The sequence below is a fragment of the Micromys minutus genome (genome assembly GCF_963924665.1).
Source record: "Micromys minutus genome assembly, chromosome: X".
NCBI lineage: Eukaryota > Metazoa > Chordata > Mammalia > Rodentia > Muridae > Micromys > Micromys minutus.
In genome coordinates, this window is record NC_137970.1 from 55,110,193 (window position 1) to 55,119,420 (window position 9,228).

At 37.2% G+C, this 9,228-nt stretch overlaps 1 pseudogene across 1 annotated transcript; it reads left to right on the forward strand.

The window, feature by feature from the left end:
* The first annotated feature begins 548 nt into the window (after positions 1-548).
* Positions 549-2,966, forward strand: LOC308416051 (trafficking kinesin-binding protein 2-like; annotated as a pseudogene). The gene has a single exon. The product of its transcript is annotated as a trafficking kinesin-binding protein 2-like (transcript).
* Positions 2,967-9,228: the final 6,262 nt, after the last annotated feature.

The following is a 9,228-nucleotide window of genomic DNA, read 5'->3' on the forward strand; positions in this document are numbered from 1 at the left end:
AGACATCAGACACTACAGTAATCGGTGTGACTTTCTTAAGGCCTAACCAACTCCCTCATTTTCCCTTCAAGATATCTCAACACCCATATTCAGTCAGCCTGAAGAAGTTGTGAAGAGTGGTTGATCCAATGCTGTGGACTTGGGGGATGAGGGTGGTTGTTCTGAGGATGTCTTTCTGAGGAATTTAGAAATGGTCTTAACGTAACAGGGAGAAATTAGCTAAAGTTGTACAGCCATAATCTCATTTGGTAGAAATCCTTACATTTGTTACTAAGCTGAAGTTATAATCTTTTACATTAGTATAGTATTTATTTCTGGGATTTATAGCCACTATTCCTCAAGATCTGGATCACAGGAAATGACTACCCTGGTAACCACAGGAGAGCACTCAATGCTGCAGATGTCACCTGACTCATCGCAGAAAATCTGTCCTAAAGAAAATAGCCATATGACCACATCCATTTCTATACTAAATGTCTGAATGGATTTCCTTTACTTTGTTTCATACACAAGCTGCCCTTTACAAACAAAGCAAGAAAGGATGCTGCATGAGTCAATCCCAGAATGCCATTTTCACATCACGAACAGGTGAAGAAAACCTCAGGAGTAGCAACAACAGACTCGGAGAGCATCACTGATGTCTGCTCCAATGAGGACTTCCCTGAATTTGAAATGGTAAACCTGCTAGAAGAACAGCTGACAAGGTATAAGCTAAGAGTTGACTCCAGAAGCAGGATGCAGCTGAGACCCTTTCTCCAATACTTGCTGTAGAGACATTCTATTACACGATTCTAGGTACAGGCAGAGTAGAGCAAATGATCAAAACTTACAATGACATTGAAATGGTCACACACCTCCTGGCAGAGGAAGGACTAAGATCTAGAGCTAGCTGCTTGAATTGGGCAGGCTCTCCTAAGGTGGAACCATGTCTTATCTGAGCAGAATGAAGCTCTGGAGGAGCAGTTGGCACATGCCTTTGATCAAGTTAATCAGATGCAGCACAAACTATCCAAGAAAAATGAGCTGCTCCGAATTGTCTCCATTGCCCCTGAGGAGAGTGAAACTGATTCTAGCTGATCCATACCTCTGCGGTTCAATGAGTCCTTCAGCGAATCACAAGGTCTGCTGCAGCTGGACATGCTGCATGAGAAGCTCATGGAACTGGAAGTAGAGAACATGGCCCTGAAATCCAAGGCTTGTCATATCAAGACAGATACATTTACCTATAAAGAGAAGGAACAACATCTAGTCAATGACCAATGCACAGATGTTCAGAATGACTGAAAAAGTGTCGGGTAAGAGTGATGAGCTGCTTTGGTGCCAAGAAGAGATCTCTTCTCTGCTGTCTCAGATCGTAGACCTTCAGCACGAACTGAAAGAACATGTGATCAAGAAGGAAGAACCAAGACTTCACCTGCAGGCTTCCAAAGATGCCCGGTGACAGCTAACAATGGAGCCTCACGAGTTACAGAAGAGAAACATGGAGTACCTGGGAAGGTTACATGGTTCCAAGAAGAAATTAAAAGAGCCCCGTAGCTAATCTGGCCCTTCTACTCATCTCTGCTTCTCCCAGTTGTACAGTTTTTATGGGGGAATCCTTGGCAGCTGAGATTGAAGAAACCATGTGAAAAAAGCTGAGTTTGGATAAGGAATCTGTCTTTAAACAAATGTCCCAGTAGAGACGAGTGTTTGATACTGTCAAGGTTGCCAATGACACTCGGGGCTGCTCTGGCACAATCCCAGTTCTGTGACCCATACCAGGCTCCAACCTTTAAGTCTCATCGTGACAGCAAAGCCCTTTGAATCTGGTGTCCAGCAAACAAAGAACAAAACACTCCTGAGAAGCAGTTCTTTGCTGAAGAATAGAAACAGAAGATCCAGATTCTGGCTGAACAGGAAGAAGAAGTTAACAGCTGTGATGCCCCTACTGAGAACATTGCGTCAGTCTGTAGTGACCAGTAGGAGACGAAGGACATAGGCCTTTGAGGCTTCATGCCAGAAAAGTTACAGATCGTCAAGCCCCTGGCAACAGCTCGTTCAACAAAACCTGAGAACCATTCTTGATCCACGACCAGGTATCATTACTAAAGGCTTCACACAGATGCCCAAGGCTGTTGTCTATCTCATCTCGGATGAAGAGGGGATCACTTTTCCAATTCAGCAGCCTCTTCAACTGAAGCAGAAGCCTGCACTGCCCATGCGAGTAAACAGTGATCTTATTGCGGCCTGTGGCCTCAGCAGGTGGACTGTTTACAGTTGAAACTTCGAACCCAGGAAAATGCCTGTCATTCATGATCTCGACATTCACCTTCACCGCCTGCAGTATCTTACACCACTCTGACATCACTTATGTCACCCCTAGCTCTGGTTTCCCATCACTTTACTGTGGAAGTAGTACAAGCAGCTCATCTGTCTCAGCTGTGAACTCTCCTGCTGCATCCTATAAACTAAGCACTGCTGAATCTATCACAAATCAGAACGACTCCACCATAACATTCAGTACAAGGAACTTGGCCAAACACCTGCAGGAGAGAGGCATCTCCACTAAAGTGTAACATAGCCCAGCTTCAGAAAACCCCTCCTACAGCCAAGGCCCTGGCTACCCTGTCCACACCACCACACAATGTCTTGGCTTCCCGACCAGCTGAAACATTCCTGCAAGAAATGTTCGTCTTGAGACATTCAAGGGCCCCTCCTGATGTTGACCAGCTGAAGAAGAACTTGGTAGACAGGCTGAAGAGGCTGGGAATAGCCAGGATAGTCAAGACCCCTGATCCTCAGGAGAATGGGAAAACCCGAGAGACAGAAATAGGTCTTCAAAACCAGACTCTACTGTTTATTTAAACTCAGGTGACAGTTTCTTGGGTGGACAATGGAAGAATCAGAGTCTTTCAGTCATGATGGGTAGCTTTGGAGCCCCAGTTAGCACAACCTCACCCCAAATGGGTACCCTGAAAGAAGACTGAGGCCCAACATTAACTGACCTCATGTATAAATTAGCACATGAAGGATAGAGATGCACTGAGAATGGGGACCAGCCTAACTTGAGAGAAAAGGATTGTGGATGTAGCAAGGGGATATAGTGAAGGCATGGAAGGTTTGGAAGAGGTCTTTAAGGATGGAGTCTAGTAAAGTGGAGACAAAAATGGAAGAAATGGCTAGATTGCTCCTTCAGCTACATATATATGCCTTGAAATCAAAAAGTGAATAGAAAAATGAACCACATTCTAGTGAAACCTAATGATAACTTGACTAAACTGTCGGTACCTTTTTGTCTAGAGAACACAAGCTAGAAGCTCCTGCCTAGGAAATACACCTGGACTTGGCTGTTGCTAGGAGGAGGGAGTTCCACACAGTTGGTGCCTGCACAGATTTGTCTGTTACTGAGCCTGTGAAACATGCCTTTCCTTCTGGTCACTGGTCAAATGCATGCATCCAACAGTGCACTCTCAGCATTAGCAAAATAAGGAATTTTATATTGTCCTTTACATCAAAAAATGGAGACTTTATTTGAGGACTTTGAGGCACTGAGAACCCAAACACCACCCAGATAGAATCATTTGTATTTGTGATTACTAAAACTTCAGATTTTTTAAGCTTGTATTTTTGTACAACACAAAAAAAAATTAAAATAACAATGTGAGATGGCTTGGAGGGAGTTTAGAAGAAAATAAGGGTAAGTACTTCAGTTTATACTTTAATGTGCCTGAGAAATTTTGTGCAAATACATGTCATCTTTCATTAAAATATGCATGGCACATTTTGGATAAGGTTTGTTACAACTAACATTTCTTTAAAATTTAAGTCTATAAATATACAGCATAATATACTGCCTACTCACTGACGGTACTTCACACTCTGGTCTCCAAAGAAAACTGAGAAACATGCAATTATGTTTGCATTTCTGGGCCACCATACTGTCCAGAAGAAATATTTTTAAAAACATTTTTGATTCCAACTTACTATTATTTTCTTCTTAAATCCCGCCAAGCCCATTCATATGTCATGTACTAGTACCGATGACCAGACTCAGCATGCTTACAAATAAAAGCATATGAAATATGGAGAAACTAGTATTCATAGGATAGGTAAGAAAATGTAAGTAAATAACTGGTAAAGATACTTGGTAAAGTATATCATGTGCACTTGCAAAATTCTCAAACAAAAAAATAAAATATTGAGTATAGAAGTATGAGTAGGAGGTACTACCTTAGTTGGATTTTCACAATTAATAGTCAGACTGTCTACTTACCTTTTCTATTGTCATGATGAGACACCTAAGTACCAGTACACTCCTGGGTATAGAACCATCAATTCTTGAATAAATAGTCTCTTAGAGGAAAGATGATTTAAGAAAACTAACTTTCCTTTTCCCAGGAAGCCATTAATTTCCAATAGCTCCTCAGATAGAATTAGGACGTTGTGGCCATCACAACCCTTTACGTTCCATGCTGGTATTTTGTCTACCTTGATTTTGTATACGTCTTGTGTTTGATGTCACAAACATTACAAGTTGAGTTTATATGTGAAATTGTGCTATCATGTGTGACAAATAATCTTTTGTTACTGACATATATGTCTTCTACATTTTACAATATTCTCAATCTTTCACAGTGATCCCTGAATATAGGGAGTATGATGTAGATGTCCCATCTAGAGATGAGCTATATTAATTAGTGTTTCTATTGCTGTGATAAAACAACATGACTCATGTAACCTAGGACAAAATAGCTTATTTGGTTTAAGCTTCCAAATCACTGTTCATCATTGAAGGAATTCAGAACAAAAGCTCAAATAGAGCAGAAGCCTAGAGGCAGGAGTTAGTAGATAGACCATAGAGGAGTGCTGCTTAGTGGCTTGCTCCACATTAATTAGTCTGCCTTTATTTTAAAATAAAAACCAGGACCACATGCCCAAGGCTGTGACAATACACAATAATCTGGGCCCTCCCCATCTATTAATAATTAAAAAAAATAACCTACAGTCTTGTTTATATTACAATCTTATAGAGGCATTTCTTAATTGAGGTTCCTTCTTCTCTATTGACTCTAGCCTATGTCAAGTTGATATAAAACTAACCAGCTCATGAGCTATTTACATTCAGCAGTCAGTAGTTTAATACCATGTTCCTTTATCAAAATAATAGGAGTAGGTTCTATTCTGGGGTCTACAACATCACTGGCTACAAGTTCTTTGCCTCAGTAATAGTGCTGTTCAGAGTTTCTGTCTCTTGAATTTATCCATAAGTAAAGTTAGAAAGTCATTAGTTACTCCTTCAACATTTTCTTATTATTTCACTACTGTGTATATGTTGTTAGGACTCTTTGGCTTTCCTCTGTTAGTATGTACAATAACTTCCAGTACAATGAAAGAGTCTGATGCCTCCAGATCATTAAAAGCTTGATTTCTCCATTTTCTATAATTCAGAAATGACACCTTTTATAACACCCCCATTCTAACATCATTTTAAAAATCCTACTAACTAATGACCCATTACTACTATCTTGACTTTGATGAGTATTAAAGTTTAAAGACACATATTAAAATATCCAAAGATCAGATCCATCTCAAGAAAAAGAATATGCACTTTTCTTAGTCGTTTTTGAATTTGGATTATTTCACTCAGAATTTCTACCTCTATCCATTTAGTGGAAAACTTCATAATTTCACTTTTTTAACTGCTTTTTATGCAGATGTATTTCATTTCCATTATCAATTTATAGAATGATAAATATATCAAACATAGACATATATATATACTCTATAGCTACTATATATACATAAAAACACTATATTAAAATAATATGTATTATATATAATGTATTATATACAATGTAGTATTATAGTATAATATATCATTCATATCATATGATAATATAATTTTAAAACATAATGCAATTATTATATTATAAAATTATATATAATATATAACATCATGATGTGCTAATATATTACTATATATTATATATATGTTAATATATATTAAAGAATATATGTATATTATAACTCAATGGTAGGATATAGAACATTAGGAATATATCCAAGAGTGAGACAGCTAGTTAGACTGTAGATGTTTTTCTAGATTTTTGATGAACTTCACCAATGATTTACCTAGTGACCTCATAATTTATTACTCCCACTAACAGTGAAGACATGTTCCCTACCTATCTGCACTTCCACAGCAATATCTGTTGACATTTTTGTTACCTCAGATCTATTATGGCAAGGATAAGATAAAATACTAAAGTGTTTTTATTTGTATTTCTTAGATTTTAATTCTCATCAAATACTAAAATGAAAATAGGACAACTGAAAAACTAATGCTCACAACTATAATATTAAAAATGTAAAGAAAACAAAAGTAAATAAAATAGAGGGTATGATGGCTACAGTATTTCTTTCTAGTTAGGATGGCATTGTTTCCTTCTCTCTTTGGGATATAATTGCATCTGTCTCCAAAAATGGAGAAGTCATGGTAGACATAATAATTCAAACAAATCAAGCACTACTTCCAAATACACATATTAAATTAAAACGACTTGAATTAAGTGCTATTCTTTTACCTTTGCCCTATCTAAAAGGTGGCTGACATCTTCTGAAAAACATCATGGCTGCTATTTCACCTCTGTAGAAGCCCAAGATCATTAAAAAATAAAAAGGAAAACCAAAACAAATCCCAAGGAAATTCTTTTAATGCCAGTTAGTCTTTTTAAGTGTCAAAATTCAGCACACTTGTAGGTAACCAAGAAGTTTTAACAGTAGGATGTGGGGAAGATCCAAGTGCTAGATCTTGACTCACAGCATTGATTAGTTATGAAGGATAATAAAAGCAAAATGGTCACCAGAAGCTTCTGGTAGTTATTAGTACACAATGTCAAGTAGCTAAAAGTTTTGTTTCTGCTAGACAAAAAGAAATCCCATTGTAATAACATATAACTTTTGTCATAGAACTGAAAAGCCATTGTGGAAGATAAGCAGAGCTGGCCAAGAGAGTCAGTAATCGCAGAGAAAATTGTGCAATGAAGAAACTGAATAGACATCTCATTCACATGTATTATTTCTGCTTAAATTAACACAACAACAAATCAACAAGCAACAAAATGGGAGTCAGATATTACCAGACACTGAGAGAAGAGAAAAATGACTTGCTGAATATGAATTTTCAGTTTAATGTAATGTAAGAGCCTTGCCAATAGATAGCAGAGGTAACTAGAGTACGTTATCTATACAGTTAATGTCAGTTAACTTTAAATTTAGAATTAATACAATATAAAGAAACTGTTTGATTTTTACCACAATAAAAATATTGTAGATTTTTCAAATTTCAATGTTTTCTTTCCTCTACTCTTTAATTTATATTTGCACATTCAGCATTGATTTTCAAAATATATTTTCTTGGTCAAATCATTATCAAAAATAAAGTTAATATATATTGAGATTTCAAACTAAAAACCATCCCATAAGTATACTAAATATATTTAAAATATTATGTTATGTGACATAACCTATTTTATATAATGTTCTCTAATGTTTAGGAATTTCCATCATTAAAATAAATTTCAGTAATTTATTAATATTTGCTTTTATTTTATTTTGTATGCATATGTATGTCGTATAACTGTATGTTCTACATATGTTGTGGCGGGCCTAAAGATGGAATGATATCCTAGTTGTGAACCACTCAACATGGTTGCTGGGAATTGAACTCACTCTTAAAGGTTAGCAGGTGCTCTTAATCACTCAGTCGTCTCTCCAGCCCCTACAATTACTTTTAAACTGAAGATAAATGTCACATAAGAGTTAGTGACCATTTTAAGATCAGACTTGTCTGTTACAGGGATACTATACAAACACAGTCTGGTGTTCCAAAGTCTTTTCCTTCTGTTTTTTTTTTTTTTTTTTTTCTGAAAACTCTGTGATTTTACATTTTTATTTCTGATAAATAATATGTTTTTTGTACATATATGCCACATATTTTATTTTTTTATAAAATTTAATTAATTGAGAACTCCAAACAATGTATATGATCATGTGTATATCCAACTCTTTCTTTAAATCTTTCCAGGTTTAACTTAACTCCCTTATTCCCCAATGTTTTGTCCTCTTTTTAAATATTAATTGCCTATTGACTAAAGTTTGTGCTGTTCATGGTCTTTGAGAGGTGAGACTATCCAGTGGAGAGTGGTCAACCTACCAGGAACACTCTTAAAAAAGTGGACTCTTCCTCGCCCAGATGTCATAAATATATATTTAAGATGCTTCTAATTTCATGACTTGTTTCATGCAGTTAATGACTTGTTCATACTGCTAGCTACAGCTGCTGTGAGTTTGTATGTGCTCCTGTCATTTTCATAGGTTTCTGTTTTGCTCCAATTCCCCTGACCTTGTTCTCACAAAATTTCTAAAATCTTTTGTAATGTGATCACCAAGCTTTGGGAATCGAGTATGATATAAATATCACATTTGTGGCTGAGTAGTCCATAGTCACTCATTCTATTTTGACTAGTTAGGAGTTTGTCAACTTTTATCAACTGTAAAATCAAATTTTCGAAAATAAGTCTGAAGTCTCTATTAATATAGCAGTGGAGAGGCTAGAATTTAGAAGGTATTTGGTACAGCATTCATTTTTGTAAATTAATTAGTATACTTATTCCTCTTTTATCATGATTTTTATCATACCCCTCCTGGTATGCCCCTTACACAGCCCTCCTCCTATTCCTTCTTTTCCTTTGAGAGATTGTAGGCTTCCTGCATCCTGGACATCCACCCACACCAGTATATCAAGTCTCTGCAGGGATAAGTACATCCTCTTCCACTGAGGCCAGAGAAGGCAGCCATGATGGGGAATGGATGCCCCATACAGGCAACAGCACTTGGATAGTCCCCACTCCAGATGTTGGCTGATTCACACGAAGACTGACTGCACATCTGCTACATACATGCGTGGGTTTCCACGCAGCCCATGTATGCTCTTTGGTGGGTGATTCAGTCTTTGAGAACCCCTAAACATCCATGTTATTTGCCTCTGTTGGTCTTTCTGTGGAGTTCCTATTACCTTCAGGGCTCTCAAGGCCTGTCCAAATTCTATAAGGGAGTTTCCTCACAAAATTGAAATTGGGTCTACACAAAGACCCAGATATACCACTATTCGGCATATACCCAAAAGATGCCCCACCATACCGTATGGACACATGCTCCGTTATTTTCATAGAGGCCTTATTTGTAATA